This window comes from Nerophis ophidion, linkage group LG27 (assembly GCF_033978795.1).
Source record: "Nerophis ophidion isolate RoL-2023_Sa linkage group LG27, RoL_Noph_v1.0, whole genome shotgun sequence".
Taxonomy (NCBI): Eukaryota; Metazoa; Chordata; class Actinopteri; order Syngnathiformes; family Syngnathidae; genus Nerophis; species Nerophis ophidion.
In genome coordinates this window covers 27,909,194-27,930,486 of record NC_084637.1, presented here as the reverse complement: position 1 = coordinate 27,930,486, position 21,293 = coordinate 27,909,194, and the positions used below count along the sequence as shown (strand labels likewise).

Here is a 21,293-nt window from a genome sequence, read left to right as displayed (position 1 = left end):
ACTTTTGGTTGTGTTTTCTGCCCTATTTGCTGAATGGCAATAGACAATATATATCTCAATATTGTTTCCGTAAAGTAAAACAAAACAGTCCTATTTACCTGAGATACTAAAATAATGACTTACAAAGTAAAATTAATGTAAGTGAGCATTTGCAATAAGTGTTTGAAAAAAAGAGTTAAAAGTGGGGCCCCATGCTGACATATGCGCAACTCCATCCATCCATTTTTCTACCGCTTGTCCCTTTTGGGGTCTCTGCTTGATTTATTACAGCATTTGGGAAGCCTGTAGTTGATTTTTATTATGTAAATGTTATATTTTTATCAACATGTGATAGCAGGGACCCTGCCATTCAAAACTAGGCTGCTACATTACTAATGATTAATGTAAGTATAGCTGAAAAAATAGTATAATAGCAATAGGAGACACTATTCATCCCTGAACACCATGGAGTTCATGTAGGCTTTATGATGCACTTACATTATTATATCAACTATCAGAGACAGAAACTCTTCATTTAACATAACGTTGTTCTTTGCAGCTTCAACACAGATCAATCAACAGAAAACGATGAAGTGAAATAACTTAGTTTGAACTATAAGTCAATATTGCTTCTTTCTCTCAGACAGACATCGTTTTGCTGTCCGTAACACGCACGCACGCACGCACACCGCACGGTGAGCTAACGTTACGCTGATAGTTAATTAGCCTTCACCTCAAGGACTGCAAGCGAGCTGAGCTGCCGCTTAAATTTCTAAAACGTCAGCGGGCTCATAGTGATGTTACTTGTAGTTGACTCGGAGGTTTTTATTATCATTTGGGGAGAGTCCGCTGCCTTACCTGCTGATTGGGACGGCATAGCTCGGTTGGTAGAGTGGCCGTGCCAGCAACTTGAGGGTTGCAGGTTCGATCCCCGCTTCCGCCTTCCTAATCACTGCCGTTGTGTCCTTGGGCAAGACACTTTACCCACCTGCTCCCAGTGCCACCCACACTGGTTTAAATGTAACTTAGATATTGGGTTTCACTATGTGAAGCGCTTTGAGTCACTAGAGAAAAAGCGCTATATAAATATAATTCACTTCACTTCACTGTTACATGCTGGGTGCTACAGAGACATACTGGCAGAGGCAGACGCGGAACTAAGCCGAGCAACTTAAGACTTTTTTTTCTTTTCTTTTGTTAAGACTTTCGTTTAGGTCTGGGGTGTCAAACTCAAATACAGAGTGGGCCAAAATTTTAAAGTGAACAAAGCCGCGGGCCCAGTTTGAATAAATGAACCTTTTAATAGGGACCCAAACAAGTTTTGCATTGAATATTGAACAAGCAAGGCTTATATAACTTTAGTGACATGCAAAATCCAGTTTCAAATAATAATAATAATAATTAAAACAATATCAATGGTATATCAAATAAAATTTAAATAAAAATTGAATGACTCTATAATTGGCAGCCGTCTGAGGTAAAGATCAAAATAAAGTTTTTCCACAGGCTAATAATACATTTGAAAATAAAATAACAATGAATGAATCAAACATTCAAGCCTTGAAGTAGCAAGAGAAAGTGCATGAATAAATTAATTATTGCTCAGTTTGCTCCACTGATTTGCTTTACCACTGAATATGGAACAAGCAATAATTATATAATTTAATAATGCAAAATCAACTTTCAATAAAAAAACCCCGAAAAAACATCAATGGTAAAATTAATAAAATTTAAATAAAAAATTTAATGCCTCTTTTCTATTTGCAGCCTTCTGAGGTAACATTACATTTTTCCACAGGCTAATAAATCTTAATATAAAATAACAATGAGATGGGTGGGGTTGGGGGTGGGGGGTGGGGTTAGGTGGTAGCGGGGGGTGCATATTGTAGTGTCCCGGAAGAGTTAGTGCTGCAACGGGTTGTGGGTTTTTGTTCTGTTGTGTCTATGTTGTGTTACGGTGCGGATGTTCTCCCGAAATGTGTTTGTAGTCAGCTGGAGGCGTGTCTTAATGAAATTAAACAATGGATGTCCGCTAACTTTTTGCAACTCAACGCCAAAAAAACGGAAATGCTGATTATCGGTCCTGCTAGACACCGACCTCTATTTAATAATACAACTCTAACATTTGACAACCAAACAATTAAACAAGGCGACTCGGTAAAAAATCTGGGTATTATCTTTGACCCAACTCTCTCCTTTGAGTCACACATTAAAAGCGTTACTAAAACGGCCTTCTTTCATCTCCGTAATATCGCAAAAATTCGCTCCATTCTGTCCACTTAAGACGCTGAGATCATTATCCATGCGTTTGTTACGTCTCGCCTCGATTACTGTAACGTATTATTTTCGGGTCTCCCCATGTCTTGCATTAAAAGATTACAGTTGGTACAAAATGCGGCTGCTAGACTTTTGACAAGAACAAGAAAGTTTGATCACATTACGCCTGTACTGGCTCACCTGCACTGGCTTCCTGTGCACTTAAGATGTGACTTTAAGGTTTTACTACTTACGTATAAAATACTACACGGTCTAGCTCCATCCTATCTTGCCGATTGTATTGTACCATATGTCCCGGCAAGAAATCTGCGTTCAAAGGACTCCGGCTTATTAGTGATTCCTAAAGCCCAAAAAAAGTCTGCGGGCTATAGAGCGTTTTCCGTTCGGGCTCCAGTCCTCTGGAATGCCCTCCCGGTAACAGTTCGAGATGTTACCTCAGTAGAAGCATTTAAGTCTCACCTTAAAACATATTTGTATACTCTAGCCTTTAAATAGACTCCCTTTTTAGACCAGTTGATCTGCCGTTTCTTTTCTTTTTCTCCTATGTCCCACTCTCCCTTGTGGAGGGGGTCCGGTCCGATCCGGTGGCCATGTACTGCTTGCCTGTGTATCGGCTGGGGACATCTCTGCGCTGCTGATCCGCCTCCGCTTGGGATGTTTTCCTGCTGGCTCCGCTGTGAACGGGACTCTCGATGCTGTGTTGGATCCGCTTTGGACGGGACTCTCGCGACTGTGTTGGATCCATTATGGATTGAACTTTCACAGTATCATGTTAGACCCGCTCGACATCCATTGCTTTCGTCCTCTCCAAGGTTCTCATAGTCATCATTGTTACCGACGTCCCACTGGGTGTGAGTTTTCTTTGCCCTTATGTGGGCCTACCGAGGATGTGGTAGTGGTTTGTGTTGTGGTTTATGCAGCCCTTTGAGACACTAGTGATTTAGGGCTATATAAGTAAACATTGATTGTCATTCTTTTTTGGTGTGGGTTCACAGTGCGGCGCATATTTGTAACAGTGTTAAAGTTGTTTATACGGCCACCCTCAGTCTGACCTGTATGGCTGTTGACCAAGTATGCTGGCATTCACTTAAGTGTGTGTATATGTCGCATATAATATGTGACTTGGCCGGCACGCTGTTTGTATGGAAAAAAAGCGGACGTGACAACATATTGTAGACAAAGCTAAAGGCAGTGCCTTATAGGCACGCCCCCAATATTGTTGGCCAGGTGGAAATCTGGAGAAATTCGGGAGAATGGTTGGAAAATCGGGAGAGTTGGCAAGTATGAGTATTAGTGGTGAATGCAGTGTTACAGCGGCTCTGCGGCTCTAATGTTAATTTGATATTGCCTCAAGGGCCAAATGAAATTTCACGGCGGGCCAAATTTGGCATGGCGGGCCAGAGTTTGACTCCCATGGTTTAGGTGGTGGCTCTTTGTTGTTAAGGCCTTAACATCAAAGAGCTGTGGTAAACCCTGCGTTCCATGTTTGATGTGTTTAGTAGTGTTTTCGTGCATATTTGTAGGCGCTAAATATGGCTAATATGGTAGCACAAGTGTCCGTGTTCGTATTATTGCCTTACAACAACATTCTTTTTGTATTGATTCAGTTTGTATGAGCATGTTGTATTTTGTGAAATAAACGAGGACAAAGTGGGAATCTCCCTGAGCCGTCATTAACGTTGGATGTTAGAATATTGACGGACAGCACAGCAGAGATGTTGATCTTGCATATCTTGTGGGTAAATATTTGGCGGGCAGCCCTGAATGTCGCGTTGTTTTAATGATGCACTGTCTACTGATTGCTGGTCTCCATGCCAAGTAACGCAAAATGCGAGTGTGTTAGTATTATTACCTTACAGCAACATTCTTTTGGTGTTGATTCAGTTTCACACATTTGGCAGTAAATTGGCTTACTTCAATCATTGAGTCTGTTTAGCTGATTGGAGAGCGAGCATCCGCAACTAGTGGGTCCATGACCATGACTTCTATTTTGTTTGAAACCTTTAGAGAATATTTCTTTGGGCGATATAAACTTATTTTAATACCTCAATTTTTTAGGCCATATCACGATACATGATATATATCTCGATATTTTGCCTTAGCCTTGAATGAACACTTGATGCATATAACCAAAGTAGTATGATGATTCTATGTGTCCACATTAAAACATTCTTCATACTGCATTAATATATGCTACTTTTAAACTTTCATGCAGAGATGGAAATCACAACTAAGTCAGTTGACCAAAACTGTATTTATTAAACAGTTATTAAGCAGTGGCACAAACATTCATGTTATTTCAAAACAGAAAGTGCAAGATTGTCAGAGATATTTTAAAACAAGCTGTGATTGCACTTTTGTGCATGATGTCACTAAGATGACATATCAAAACAACACTAAATTAAAGTGCACCTTTGGTACAAAACGCCACTACAATAGTTTAAAACAAAGTGCACTTTTGTGCATAATGTCACAAGATATTTCCATAACATAATAGGAAATCAAATCGCTATGTGGTAGGTTACTGCGGATGTTATCTCCTTATGTTGACTATTTTTTTCCATACGGTGTTGATGTGGAAATGGTTGCCTTGGCATTTTGTTGGTGTGGCATTGAATGGAGATGATGACATGCAGAATAAGCACTCTTCATTCTCTAGCAGGTGACTTTTCAAATGATGCTACATATTAGAAGTAATGCTACTTTTTGTAGCGACGCTTTTGCCGCATACTTGACAAATTCTGGTTGTCTGTTCGACATCTTCCCGCTTGAAGCCAAACCACCGCCAGACGATGGACCCCCTGCTGTTTTTCTTGGGAATTAATTTTTCCTTCATTTGTTACCAGATTCGCACCTTATTTCTCTTGCATTACCGCTAGCACCACAGCTAACGTTACCCATGCTGCTACCTCTCTGATCCGCCAGGGCGTATACGTATGTGAGGTATGACGTGACGTATGTAAGAAGGTGCGCTTGCTGTCTGTGAGACGGAGAGACAGGAGAGTGGGAAGCGCCTGTAGTGTAAGGCACCCATAAAAGAACACATACTCAAATTTCCTTGAATTGCTGCCGGGGCGCAAATTATTTTAAAACCTCTTGTCACTCCTGCGATTACCAAAGGCATGCGGTAAAGGCAAGCATGCGCTAATTATTTTAAAACCTCTTGTCACTCCTGCGATTACCAAAGGCATGCGGTAAAGGCAAGCATGCGCAAATTATTTTAAAACCTCTTGTCACTCCTGCGATTACCAAAGGCATGCGGTAAAGGAAAGCATGCGCTAATTATTTTAAAACCTCTTGTCACTCCTGCGATTACCAAAGGCATGCGGTAAAGGCAAGCATGCGCTAATTATTTTAAAACCTCTTGTCACTCCTGCGATTACCAAAGGCATGCGGTAAAGGAAAGCATGCACAAATTATTTTAAAACCTCTGGTCACTCCTGCGATTACCAAAGGCATGCGGTAAAGGAAAGCATGCGCTAATTATTTTAAAACCTCTTGTCACTCCTGCGATTACCAAAGGCATGCGGTAAAGGCAAACATGCGCTATTATTTTAAAACCTCTTGTCACTCCTGGGATTACCAAAAGCATGCGGTAAAGGCAAGCATGCGCTAATTATTTTAAAACCTCTTGTCACTCCTGCGATTACCAAAGGCATGCGGTAAAGGAAAGCATGCGCTAATTATTTTAAAACCTCTTGTCACTCCTGCGATTACCAAAGGCATGCGGTAAAGGCAAGCATGCACAAATTATTTTAAAACCTCTGGTCACTCCTGCGATTACCAAAGGCATGCGGTAAAGGAAAGCATGCGCTATTATTTTAAAACCTCTTGTCACTCCTGGGATTACCAAAAGCATGCGGTAAAGGCAAGCATGCGCAAATTATTTTAAAACCTCTTGTCACTCCTGCGATTACCAAAGGCATGCGGTAAAGGCAAGCATGCGCTAATTATTTTAAAACCTCTTGTCACTCCTGCGATTACCAAAGGCATGTGGTAAAGGAAAGCATGCGCTAATTATTTTAAAACCTCTTGTCACTCCTGCGATTACCAAAGGCATGCGGTAAAGGAAAGCATGCGCTAATTATTTTAAAACCTCTTGTCACTCCTGCGATTACCAAAGGCATGCGGTAAAGGCAAGCATGCGCAAATTATTTTAAAACCTCTTGTCACTCCTGCGATTACCAAAGGCATGCGGTAAAGGAAAGCATGCGCTAATTATTTTAAAACCTCTTGTCACTCCTGCGATTACCAAAGGCATGCGGTAAAGGAAAGCATGCGCTAATTATTTTAAAACCTCTTGTCACTCCTGCGATTACCAAAGGCATGTGGTAAAGGAAAGCATGCGCTAATTATTTTAAAACCTCTTGTCACTCCTGCGATTACCAAAGGCATGCGGTAAAGGAAAGCATGCGCTAATTATTTTAAAACCTCTTGTCACTCCTGCGATTACCAAAGGCATGCGGTAAAGGAAAGCATGCGCTAATTATTTTAAAACCTCTTGTCACTCCTGCGATTACCAAAGGCATGCGGTAAAGGAAAGCATGCGCTAATTATTTTAAAACCTCTTGTCACTCCTGCGATTACCAAAGGCATGCGGTAAAGGCAAGCATGCGCTAATTATTTTAAAACCTCTTGTCACTCCTGCGATTACCAAAGGCATGCGGTAAAGGCAAGCATGCGCTAATTATTTTAAAACCTCTTGTCACTCCTGCGATTACCAAAGGCATGCGGTAAAGGCAAGCATGCGCTAATTATTTTAAAACCTCTTGTCACTCCTGCGATTACCAAAGGCATGCGGTAAAGGCAAGCATGCGCTAATTATTTTAAAACCTCTTGTGACTCCTGCGATTACCAAAGGCATGCGGTAAAGGCAAGCATGCGCTAATTATTTTAAAACCTCCTGTCACTCCTGCGATGACCAAAGGCATGCGGTAAAGGAAAGCATGCGCTAATTATTTTAAAACCTCTTGTCACTCCTGCGATTACCAAAGGCATGCGGTAAAGGAAAGCATGCGCTAATTATTTTAAAACCTCTTGTCACTCCTGCGATTACCAAAGGCATGCGGTAAAGGAAAGCATGCGCTAATTATTTTAAAACCTCTTGTCACTCCTGCGATTACCAAAAGCATGCGGTAAAGGCAAGCATGCGATAATTATTTCAAAACCTCTTGTCACTCCTGCGATTACCAAAGGCATGCGGTAAAGGCAAGCATGCGCTAATAATTTTAAAACCTCTTGTCACTCCTGCGATTACCAAAGGCACGCGGTAAAGGCAAGCATGCGCTTATTATTTTAAAACCTTATGTCACTCCGGCACTCACCAATGGCATGCGGTAAATTTAGGCCTGCCCTTAAAAGTTTGAATGTGATGTAAGGATACCATCATGACAAGCACATTTAATTAAAAAAACTTTATTGTGGTCTTACCTTTACTTATAAATGAAGTCCATGCGCAGCTCCTTCTGATCAAAAGCATCGATAACTTGTTTATAGAAGTCTTCCTTACCTTTCTTCAGTTTTAAAAGGCTCTCTGTCTCGATGGAGATCTTCCTTTATTACCTCCTGCTTCCATTGAAAGTCCAGTTTAGACAACTGTTTTATTTTAGTTATGTAATCCTTCATGTTAAAAGTGCAAGCGTGAGGAAACAATAAACACACGCTGCTCACTCTTGCTGGTCCAGTTCAAGGTCGGTAGGTGTGTAGCCATAACGCGCTCTCGTTTGGGTTGCTCCCAACGTGCAGACCGCTGTTATCATTTAGCTCGGCTCCTCACGTGTAGTGCGGGCGACGACAGAATTATCCCCTCTCGTTCTGCTTCGTGGGTGATCTCTTTATCCCACCGCTGCCACCATGAAGTGTTATTGTATAAATAATACACTGGGTATTTATGACTGGTACATGCTTTATTTCAGCCCGGTTGTTTACATAGCCAGCATAAGAGTAGTGGTGTTACGTCCTAAAAGGTCCGTCGTGCACCCCCGGTGTCATATGCGTTCCCAGCACTTGTTGTCACTTCTTCTGCAGCCGAATAGTCGCAAGAAGGATCACTAGCGCCCTCTACCACCAGGAGGCAGGAGTCATTTAATGACTCATATTTGACACACGCAGCTACGGTATATTAATAAAACATAGCTGCTTACTGTATGATCAGTGTCAGACCTTGGTCCGCATTGCTGGCAGTAAGTCGGACACGTTTCCAGTGAGGGTTGGACTCCGCCAAGGCTGCCCTTTGTCACCGATTCTGTTCATAACTTTTATGGACAGAATTTCTAGGCGCAGCCAAGGCGTTGAGGAGATCCGGTTTGGTGGCCACGGGATTAGGTCTCCGGCCGGGATCTTCAGCTCTCACTGGATCGGTTCGCAGCCGAGTGTGAAGCGACCGGAATGAGAATCAGCACCTCCAAGTCCGAGTCCATGGTTCTCGCCCGGGAAAGGGTGGAGTGCCATCTCCGGGTTGGGGAGGAGACCCTGCCCCAAGTGGAGGAGTTCAAGTACCTAGGAGTCTTGTTCACGAGTGAGGGAAGAGTGGATCGCGAGATCGACAGGCGGATCGGTGCGGCGTCTTCAGTAATGCGGACGTTGTATCGATCCGTTGTGGTGAAGAAGGAGCTGAGCCGGAAGGCAAAGCTCTCAATTTACCGCTCGATCTAGGTTCCCATCCTCACCTATGGTCATGAGCTTTGGGTCATGACCGAAAGGATAAGATCACGGGTACAAGCGGCCGAAATGGGTTTCCTCCGCCGGGTGGCGGGGCTCTCCCTTAGAGATAGGGTGAGAAGCTTTACCATCCGGGAGGAGCTCAATGTAAAGCCGCTGCTCCTCCACATCGAGAGGAGCCAGATGAGGTGGTTCGGGCATCTGGTCAGGATGCCACCCGAACGCCTCCCTAGGGAGGTGTTTAGGGCACGTCCAGCTGGTAGGAGGCCACGGGGAAGACCCAGGACACGTTGGGAAGACTATGTCTCCCGGCTGGCCTGGGAACGCCTCGGGATCCCCCCGGGAAGAGCTAGACGAAGTGGCTGGAGAGAGGGAAGTCTGTGCTTCCCTGCTTAGGCTGCTGCCCCCGCGACCCGACCTCGGATAAGCGGAAGATGATGGATGGATGGATGGATAGCTGCTTACTGTTCTTTTTAGCATATTCAATAGCTTGGACCTTAAATCCTACTGAATAGCTTAATCTTCTTCCCTTTATGTGATTCCAAATGATTTGAAATCAGCCTCCTCCATTTTGAAAATGATGACAGGGGAATTGTCACTCGTGACGTGACGAGTTTGACCCGGCGGAAATTCTAGACATGTGCTAATAAAAATAACTTTTTGCGAAACGAGTTTGACCCGGCATTAATTAAAGGCAGGCGCATACTATATACCAGGGGTGGGCATTACGTCGATCGCGATCGACTGGTCGATCTCGGAGGGTGTGTCAGTCGATCTCAAGCCAGGCATTAAAAAATAGACATAAAAATGAGCAATCTTCAATCATACCAAGACTTCACTTTCGTCAGTTGTTTGACATTCTCGGCACCCGAGGATCTTGTGAGATGACGCTGGCTGCTGCGAGCTCATATTCAAGAAAAAAATCACTAACAGGGCGGACGCAGAGAAACACATTTTATTTCTAGAGACTCCGTACCTACTGTCAAAACTCTAAAGACCGACTGCACAGTTCCTGTCTTCACCATAAAAGACCTGTTTCATCCTGCCTGTGCTAACAAAATAAGAGTCTCAGAAAGCTAGCGTGCACAAGCTAGCAAGCTACGGAGTTTGATGCCAATGTATTTCTCCCCCGCCCTCAGCGACCGCTTTCTCACTTGCTTGCCCACCCGCACTCTCACTGACGTCACTCACCTGCTGCCAGACATTAAAGGGCCACACACATATGCTACTCTCATAACAAAGTGTTTAAAAACGACGATACAAGTTGGACAAATGAGATGCCAAATCCAACCACTTTCATGTGGTATTGGACAGAAAGGAGGACTTTTTTTTTTCCTCCATTTGAAAATGCGGACGTTATCAGCACCACTGTCTGATTCCAATCAATGCAAGTCATCAGAATCAAATACACCAATTTATATTCTTGTCTTCATTGAAAGAAAGGAATCTATGTGTGTTAAACATGCTTGTATTATCATTAAACACCATTAACTTGTTAACAAAAATGTCTCTTTCCTAAAGAAATAAATATAAATTATAAATAGGAATGAGGTAGATCTCCTCAACTTGGTCAATTGAAAAGTAGCTCGCCTGCAGAAAAAGTGTGAGCGCCCCTGCTATATACTATATACCCGGCGGCAATTCAAGGAAATACAGTAGTCATTTTCTATATCGCACAGAGACAAACCCGCGATGTATCGAGTATATCGATATATATATCCCCCAGCCCTACTTTGAATCGACAATCACGTTGAATCGATTCTGAATTGTCTCTGCAGGAATCGGGACACTCTTAATGTGTTCACTGTCCCCTCAAATACTACAGTTTTCATTTTGCAGAGGTATTTTTAGGTTTCCTCCTCAAGTGCAATGAGTCAGTTTGCGACTTACAGTGGTATTGATCAAGGTGGTTCACAGCACAAAGAACAAACTAATGAAAAGCCAACAAGGGAAGCGCGGTTTCTTTAATTGATATTCCGAAGCTCGTCGTCGCTCGAGACATCGGTTAATTTACCTGGGTGATAAATAGTTGTTCTTGTATCCGAAAAATAAACAGACTTAATGGAAACAAAGCTGCACAAGAAATGTACGGTTTATTGGTTTCCCACAATGCCATAATTTGAACAGCGAAAGAATAATGGCTGGCCAACTGGTCATTATTCTAAACAGAACCCTGCAGGGGGGGTTCAGCAATTAAACTGACAAGTCACTGAGGCTGCTTTGTGGTGTTGGCCAATCTTCCAGCCTCCCTGCGTTGTTTGCTTCTCCATTTACTAAACTCATCAATCAATTGACAGCCAAGAGGAGAGAATCCAAATTTGGGAAAGGTCGTATGTTGTGTGTTAAATGTCATGCTTTGTTTACACCAAATGTGCGACTCTTCTTTGCTTACTCGCTGTTGACAGTCTGATACATGACTTTTTAATGACAGTCTTGTTATTAATATTGCTTTAATAATAGCAATGCACAATATATTTTTTTTTGTCAAGCCCAAACTACTGGCAATAACCTGCTTCTCAAGACTGCTACCAATAACAAATCATTTATTAGGGACGGCGTGGCGCAGTGGGGGAGAGTGGCCGTGCGCATCCCGAGTGTCCCTGGTTCAATTCCCACCTAGTACCAACCTCGTCACGTCCGTTGTGTCCTGAGCAAGACACTTCACCCTTGCTCCTGATGGGTGCTGGTTGGCGCCTTGCATGGCTTCTCCCTCCATCAGTGTGTGAATGTGTGTGTGAATGGGTAAATGTGGAAGTAGTGTCAAAGCGCTTTGAGTACCTTGAAGGTAGAAAAGCGCTATACAAGTACAACCCATTTATCATTTATTTATGTATATCTATTGGAGATGTACTGATACAAACATATCATATTCTGGTTATTGTGACCTAAATTATCCAGGTTATTATTAACGTGGTAATTGTTGAATGTATGGCCTTTTTTTAATATCTCGATATGTTTAGGCCATGTCACGATACACAATGTATATCTTGATATTTTGCCTGAGCCTTGAATGAACACTTGATGCATAAAATCACATTATGATGACTCTATGTGTCTACATTAAAACATTCTTCTTCATACTGCATTAATATATGCTCATTTTAAACTTTCATGCAGAGAGGGAAATCACAACTAAGTCAATAAACCAAAATTGTATTTATTAAACAGTTATTAAGCAGTGGTACAAACATTCATGTCATTTCAAAACAGGAAGTGCGAGATTGTCAAAGACCTTTTAAAACAAGCTATTAGTGCACTTTTGTGCATGATGTCACTAAGATGACATATCAAAACAACACTGAATTAAAGTGCATTTTTTTGTACAGAACGCCACTGCAATAGTTTAAAACAAATAAAGTGCACTTTTGTGCATGATGTCACACAAGATATTTCAATAACTGTCAAATAAAAATTAGCTTCATAATAGGAAATCAAATCGCTATTTGGTAGGTCAGTGGTTCTCAAACTTTTTTCAGAGATGTACCCCCTGTGTACATTTTTTTTAATTCAAGTACCCCCTAATCAGAGCAAAGCATTTTTGGTTGAAATAAAAAGAGATACAGAAGTAAAATACATCACTATGTCATCAGTTTCGGATTTATTAAATTGTATAACAGTGCAAAATATTGCTCATTTGTAGTGGTCTTTCTTGAACTATCCATCCATCCATCATCTTCCGCTTATCCGAGGTCGGGTCACGGGGGCAACAGCCTAAGCAGGGAAACCCAGACTTCCCTCTCCCCAGCCACTTCGTCTAGCTCTTCCCGGGGGATCCCGAGGCGTTCCCAGGCCAGCCGGGAGACATAGTCTTCCCAACGTGTCCTGGGTCTTCCCCGTGGCCTCCTACCGGTTGGACGTGCCCTAAACACCTCCCTAGGGAGGCGTTCGGGTGGCATCCTGACCAGATGCCCAAACCACCTCATCTGGCTCCTCTCGATGTGAAGGAGCAGCGGCTTTACTTTGAGTTCCTCCCGGATGGCAGAGCTTCTCACCCTATCTCTAAGGGAGAGCCCCGCCACACGGCGGAGGAAACTCATTTCGGCCGCTTGTACCCGTGATCTTATCCTTTCGGTTATGACCCAAAGCTCATGACCATAGGTGAGGATGGGAACGTAGATCGACCGGTAAATTGAGAGCTTTGCCTTCCGGCTCAGCTCCTTCTTCACCACAACGGATCGGTACAACGTCCGCATTACTGAAGACGCCGCACCGATCCGCCTGTCGATCTCACGATCCACTCTTCCCTCACTCGTGAACAAGACTCCTAGGTACTTGAACTCCTCCACTTGGGGCAGGGTCTCCTCCCCAACCCGGAGATGGCACTCCACCCTTTTCCGGGCGAGAACCATGGACTCGGACTTGGAGGTGCTGATTCTCATTCCGGTCGCTTCACACTCGGCTGCGAACCGATCCAGCGAGAGCTGAAGATCCCGGTCAGATGAAGCCATCAGGACCACATCATCTGCAAAAAGCAGAGACCTAATCCTGCGGTTACCAAACCGGAACCCCTCAACGCCTTGACTGCGCCTAGAAATTCTGTCCATAAAAGTTATGAACAGAATCGGTGACAAAGGACAGCCTTGGCGGAGTCCAACCCTCACTGGAAATGTGTTCGACCTACTGCCGGCAATGCGAACCAAGCTCTGGCACTGATCGTACAGGGAACGGACCGCCAAAATAAGACAGTCCGATACCCCATACTCTCTGAGCACTCCCCACAGGACTTCCCGAGGGACACGGTCGAATGCCTTCTCCAAGTCCACAAAGCACATGTAGACTGGTTGGGCAAACTCCCATGCACCCTCAAGAACCCTGCCGAGAGTATAGAGCTGGTCCACAGTTCCACGACCAGGACGAAAACCACACTGTTCCTCCTGAATCCGAGGTTCGACTTTCTTGAACTATTTGGAAAAAAAAGATATAAAAATAACTAAAAACTTGTTGAAAAATAAACAAGTGATTCAATTATGAATAAAGATTTCTACACATAGAAGTAGGGCTTCACGGTGGCAGAGGGGTTAGTGCGTCTGCCTCACAATACGAAGGTCCTGCAGTCTTGGGTTCAAATCCAGGCTCGGGATCTTTCTGTGTGGAGTTTGCATGTTCTCCCCGTGAATGCATGGGTTCCCTCCGGGTACTCCGGCTTCCTCCCACTTCCAAAGACATGCACCTGGGGATAGGTTGATTGGCAACACTAAATTGGCCCTAGTGTGTGAATGTGAGTGTGAGTGTTGTCTGTCTATCTGTGTTGGCCCTGCGATGAGGTGGCGACTTGTCCAGGGTGTACCCCGCTTTCCGCCCGTTTGTAGCTGAGATAGGCGCCAGCGCCCCCTGCAACCCCGAAAGGGAATAAGCGGTAGAAATGGATGGATGGATGGACACATAGAAGTAATCATCAACTTAAGGTGCCCTCTTTGGGGATTGTAATAAAGATCCATTGGATTCATGAACTTAATTCTAAACATTTTTTCACAAAAACAGAAATCTTTAACATCAATATTTATGGAACATGTCCACAAAAATGAATATTGCATTGTTGCATTCCTTTTCACAGTCTATGAACTAAAATTCATATTTTGTTGAAGTATTATTTAATAAATATATTTATAAAGGATTTTTGAAGTGTTGCAATTTTTAAAATATTTCGAAAAAATCTTACGTACCCCTTGGCATACCTTCAAGTACCCCCAGGGGTACGCGTACCCCCATTTGAGAACCACTGTGGTAGGTTACTGCGGACATTATCTCCTTATGTTGTTGACTATTTTTTTCATATGGTGTCAATGTGGAAATGTTTGCCTCTGTATTTTGTTAGTGTGGCACCGAATGGAAATGTTGAAATGCGGAGTAAGCACTCTTCATTCTCTACCAGATGACTTTTCAAATGCTGCTACATATTAGCAGTAATGCTACTTTTTGTAGCAACGCTTTTGCCCCACACTTGACAAATAACGGTTGTCTGTTCGACAACCTGCTATTTTTCTTGGGAATTAATTCGTCCTTCATTTGTTACGAGATTTGCACTTTCTTTCTCTCGTATTACCGCTCGCACCACAGCTAACGTTACCCATGCTGCTACCTCTCTGCCCCGTGAGGGCGTATACATATGTGACGTATGTAAGAAGGTGCGCTTGCTGTCTGTGAGAACGATGGACAGGAAAGAGTGAAGGAGAGCCTGTAGTGTAATGCCCGCAGCTAAAGCAACTGCGTGAGAACGTATACTCGAATATCACGATACAGTATAGTCATTTTATATTTCGCACAGTATGTATGTGTGTGTGTGTGTGTGTGTATATATGTATATATATATATATATATATATATATATATATATATATATATATATATATATATATTAGGGCTGCGAATCTTTGGGTGTCCCACGATTCGATTCAATATCGATTGTTGGGGTCACGATTCGATAATATTTCAAATTTTTTCTATTCAAGGCGATTCTCGATTCAAAAACGATATTTTTCCGATTCAAAACGATTCTGTATTCATTCAATACATAGGATTTCAGCAGGATCTACCCCAGTCTGCTGACTTGCTGGCTGAGTAGTAGATTTTTTTTAAAAAGCTTTTATAATTGTAAAGGACAATGTTTTATCAACTGATTGCAATAATTAACTATTAAATGAACCAAAAATATGACTTATTTTATCTTTGTGAAAACATTGGACACAGTGTGTTGTCAAGCTTATGAGATGCGATGCAAGTGTAAGCCACTGTGACACTATTGTTCTTTTATTTCTTTTTATAAATGTCTAATGATAATGTCAATGAGGGATTTTTAATCACTGCTATGCTGAAATTATAACTAATATAGATAATGTTGTTGATAATATTCATTTTTGTTTCACTACTTTTGGTTTGTTCTGTGTCGTGTTTGTGTCTCCTCTCAATTGTTCTGTTTATTGCAGTTCTGAGTGTTGCTGGGTCAGGTTTGGTTTTGGAATTGGATTGCATTGTTATGGTATTGCTGTGTAGTGGTTTGTTGGATTGATAAAAATAAAAAAAATACATAAAAAAAACAAAACATTTTGTTTGAAAGAGAATCTATTCTGGATTGCACAACGTATTCGATTCGTATTCGAATCAATTTTTTCCCACACCCCTAATATATACATATACATATGTGTGTCTCTCTCTCTCTCTCTCTCTCTCTATATACAGTATATATATTTTTTTATATACATATATAGGGCTTCACGGTGGCAGAGGGGTTAGTGCGTCTGCCTCATAATACGAAGGTCCTGAGTAGTCAGGGTTCAATCCCGGGCTCGGAATCCTTCTGAGTGGAGTTTGCATGTTCTCCCCATGAATGCGTGGGTCCCCTCCGGGTACTTCGGCTTCCTCCCACCTCCAAAGACATGCACCTGGGGATAGGTTGATTGGCAACACTAAATGGTCCCTAGTGTGTGAATGTGAGTGTGAATGTTTTGTCTGTCTGTGTGTTGGCCCTGCGATGAGGTGGCGACTTGTCCAGGGTGTACCTCGCCTTCCGCCCGATTGTAGCTGACGGAATAAGCGGTAGAAAATGTATGTATGTATGTATGTATATATATATATATATATATATATATATATATATATATATATCAAGACATATTCCGCTCCAAATTGACATTTGTTGAGCGCTGTACGACGATCCGAAATGGAAAAGTTCAGCATCGACTACTCCACGAAGAACATTCCCATACCAGCGCAAAAGGACTACAAGCAAAGACTCATAGAAAAGACGGAACACTTCCTAAGAAGGATGCGGTGGAAAGCACACTTTTTCCTCCACCCTGAAACAAAAGGAACGCAAAAGGAAACTTACGGATTCAAATCTACCAAGAACCCACCCACAGTCAAGGAATTAAAGGACTTTGAGAACGACATGCTCAAAATGATACAATCAGTCAAATTTAAGCCAGCCCGCAACCCATTCCTCACCAAGCTGAAAAATGACACGGAGCGCATCAAGAAAGTAAGCAACCTCATCATAGCCGCCGATAAAACCGCAAACTTCTACAGAATGGACATACCAGAACATAACTCTTTACTGGACAAAAACATCACCAAATCATACAAAAAAGCACAACCCAACACTTTACAGAACATCCACCTGGAAAACAAGCGGATCACAACCGAACTGGACATTGAGGACCGGGTGGACGCCACAGCCAACAAAGAAGCCTTCATCACATTGAAGGACCACAAACCCAACTTCGCAAATAACCCAACATGCCGACTAATAAACCCAACTAAATCCGAAATAGGAAAAATCAGCAAAATAATCCTGGACAGAATCAACACAAAAATCAAGGACAAAACACCACTCAACCAATGGACAAATACAGCAGCAGTATTCAAATGGTTTAACAACATCCAAGACAAACAACAACACAACTTTATCTCCTTCGACATCGAAGAATTTTACCCTTCCATCACGCAAGACCTACTGACCCAAGCACTAAACTTCGCCTCGGACTACGACTCAATCACAGGCAACGAAAGAAACATCATCATCCACGCAAAGAACTCCATACTCATCCACAACAGTACACCATGGCAAAAAAAGAACAATTCAACATTTGACGTTACTATGGGGAGTTTTGACGGAGCAGAAACGTGCAAACTTGTTGGGAGTTTCCTCCTCTCCCAGCTTGCTAGCCTCAACCTGAACCTTGGTATTTACCGTGATGATGGACTGGCAGTGTGCCGCGCCTCGCCAAGGAGCAGCGAGAACACCAAGAAGCGCATATGCCAAATCTTCAAAGAAAACGGCCTACGGATCACGATTGAAGCCAACAAGCAAACCGTCAACTTCCTCGACGTCACTTTCAAACTGAGAAATAACAGCTACCAACCATTCACGAAGCCCAACACAACACTCCAATACGTGCACCATGACAGCAACCACCCACCCACCACCACGAAAAGAATACCTACCGGAATTAATAAAAGGCTATCGATGCTGTCATCTAGCAAAGCTGAATTCGACCAAGCAACCCCCCCGTACCAGAAAGCACTTGATGAAAGCGGATGCAACTTCACCCTCACCTATGAACCCACTCCAGGAAACCAACCAAAAAAGAGCAGAAAACGAAACAACATCATCTGGTACAATCCGCCATTCAGTAAAAACGTCTCAACCAACATCGGCCGCAAGTTCCTCACTCTGATCGACAAACACTTCCCCAAAGGCAACACCCTAAGAAAAATATTCAACAAGAACAACATTAAATTGAGCTACAGCTGTATGAATAACATACAACAAATCATTTCAAACCACAACAAAGCAATTGCAAAAGGACTGCCCACCCCCAGACTAAACGACTCTGAAACCAATAAGGAATGTAACTGTCGCAAGAAACCTGATTGCCCTCTCAGCGGAGGGTGCTTACAGACATCAGTCGTTTACCAAGCAAAGGTAACACGCAAGGACATTAACACATCCGACATGTACGTAGGATTAACCGAAGGAGCGTTCAAAACAAGATGGAATAATCACAACGCCTCCTTTAGAAACCAGGCTTTGCGGAATTCTACAGAACTCAGCAAACACATTTGGAACCTCAAAGACAATAATGTTGAATATTCAATAACATGGCAAATTCTTGCATCCAGCACACCTTACAACAGTGGTAATAAAAGATGCAACCTATGCTTAAAAGAGAAACTGTTTATTATATATCATCCAGAACTATCATCCCTCAACAAGCGCAGTGAAATCATTTCAACATGCCGCCACAGATGGAAACACCTCCTACGTAACACATGAGCCAATCACCACACCCTACGCCTGCCTGTACCCACCCACTCTGTGCTCTATATAAACCATTGTATGTGAATGCTTCCATTAAAATCTCCTGATGATTGAGGGAACCCCTCATGAAACAGATCTGTAGAGATGAAGTAGTCTTGTGATTTTTCCCACACCTACATATATATATATATATATATATATATATATATATATATATATATATGCAGCCTTTTAAACTATCCTATTGTGACTCACACTGCAAGCCAGTAGGTCAGTCGGTCGGTCTATACTCGAGTCCAAAGTTTGTTGCAGTCCAGCGCGGGGTTGACAATCCCACCAATCTTTTCCTCTATGTTGCACTGATTGGCGGCGCCCTCCCAGGGTTAGTAGACACTGTTTGCCAGACCGCAATCCCCCCCCTCCGCCCCGCGTGACGGGAGTACTCTGGAGCGGAATTATCTCCAATGCGCCCACTCTCTATCTGCCTCAGCATGTCGTTTTCTCCTCCATTCCTCCCTTTAATAAGTTTGTTTTTAAACTTTCTTTTCGCGCTGAACCGCACACGCCGGCCTCCCACCCTTCACCCCGCCGGAGTCCAACCGGTCATCCGTATCGAGGCCCCAGTCTCGCTGAACTTCCTATGAAGAACCGAGCCAAACCCGTGTCAGACGACGGCAGAATGAGGCCGATACTCCCATTTAGCACACACTGGGATGAATAGATGAGTGACACGCGGGGGAGCTTTTTTGCAGCTGGTGCCGGTGGCGCCGGAATGATATTGCAGTATGACAGAGGCATACGCTTACCAACATCGACACTCACTCACATGCTCGTTTTGGAATTTGCGTCTCTGCATGACATTAGGCATCCATCAGACCACTAAGCGCCATCAGACTGTTAACGGCTGACTGTGGGGCATCGAAAAATGCTGGCTGGCACGCAGACTGACAGTAAATATTGTGCAAATACATTTGCAGTCGTCGTCATGGTTGTCGAGTTAGAAAATGGGTGGATTGCCGCTGACGTCCCGGTAGACACTGGGCGAGAGAAACATAAGCAAAACCTGTCCTCCATTTGCAGCTGACACAAGTGTCAAAGAAGATCATTCTCACTCATACTGAGGTGTTAGCTTCCTATTTGCAGCGTAACTGTGTACACTGAATAAAAATAAAAACTTTTGTTTTTGCTTCCATTTTTCGTGAGTTGAACTCAAAGATCTAAAACTTTTACTATACACACAAAATAGATAGAAAGTGTCAGCCTTGTCCCTGACAGTTTGGCCATGTTTTAGTTTTTCCTCTGCGTTTGTCATGGTTTCCTGTCAGCGCTCTTATTTTGTCCGTCTCCCTGAGTGCTGTGTCTCCCCAGTTGTGGCTGATTGACACCTGGCCACACCTGGTGTCAATCAGCCAAATACTATTTAAAGTTGCCTTCCCCTCCAGTCAGTGCTGGATTATTGTCACCACTACCTGTCAATGTCATTAGTACTTATCGTTGTAGCTGTGTTTACTTCTGTTCGCTCTGGTCATGCCATAGTTCCTTCGTGTCCACAGTTAGCCTTTGTGCTAGTTTTTGTTCATAGCCAAGTTTGTTCTCCGCCTTGTGCGCGCCTTTTGTTTCTATCGTTTAGTTTTTTTCTTGTTTTAGTGCTAAATTAAATCATGTTTACCTGCGCAAGGCCTGCCGCCTTCTCTGCATCTTTGGGTTCGTCACAAACTCAACCTGACAGATAGTACTTTATTGATTCCTTCAGGAGAGATCCTTCAGGAGCATTTAAATTCCAGCAACAGTGGACAGAATTGAGATCGAATTTAAAAAGTAAAAAGTAAGTAAAGGGGGTTTCCATCTTCTTCCGATTATTCGAGTTCAAGTCGCGGGGGCAGCAGTCTAAGCAGGGAAGCCCAAACTTTCCTCTCCCCAGCCATTTCGTCTAGCTCTTTCTGGGGGATCCCGAGGCGTTCCCAGACCAGCCGGGAGACATAGTCTTTCCAACCCTAACCCATAAAGTAAATACAAGGTTTTTATACATTTCTTGTTTTTTTCATGTATAGTTAATTCCTATATGACATATTTCTGCTCAATATATTAATGGATCTGTCCCGACACATAGGTATGTATGTATGTATGCATGCGGTTTGGTGGCTACAGGATTAGATCTATGCTTTTTGCAGATGATGTGGTCCTTCATCTGGCCAGGATCTTCCGCTCTCACTGGATCGGTTTGCAGCTGAGTGCGAAGCGACTGGGATAAAAACCAGCACCTCCAAGTCGGAGTCCATGGTTCTCGCCCGGAAAAGGGTGGAGTGCCATCTCTGGGTTGGGGAGGAGACCCTGCCCCAAGTGGAGGAGTTCTAGTACCTCGGAGTCTTGTTCACGAGCGAGGGAAGAGTGGATCGTGAGGTCGACAGGTGGATCGGTGCAGCGTCTTCAGTAATGCGGACGATGTATCGATCCGTTGTGGTGGAGAAGGAGCTGAGCCGGACTGCAAAGCTCTCAATTTATCGGTCGATCTACGTTCCCATCTTCACCTATGGTCATGAGCTTTGGGTTATGACCGAAAGGACAAGATCACGGGTACAAACGGCCGAAATGAGTTTCCTCCGCCGGGTGGCGGGGCTCT

General features: G+C 43.3%; 1 protein-coding gene across 1 annotated transcript in view; it reads left to right on the top strand.

Moving 5' to 3' along the window:
• LOC133544179 (gamma-aminobutyric acid receptor subunit gamma-3-like) overlaps positions 1 to 21,293 on the top strand; it is a 295,191-nt gene that overhangs the window by 106,907 nt on the left and 166,991 nt on the right. The gene's annotated exons all lie outside the window — the stretch shown is intronic.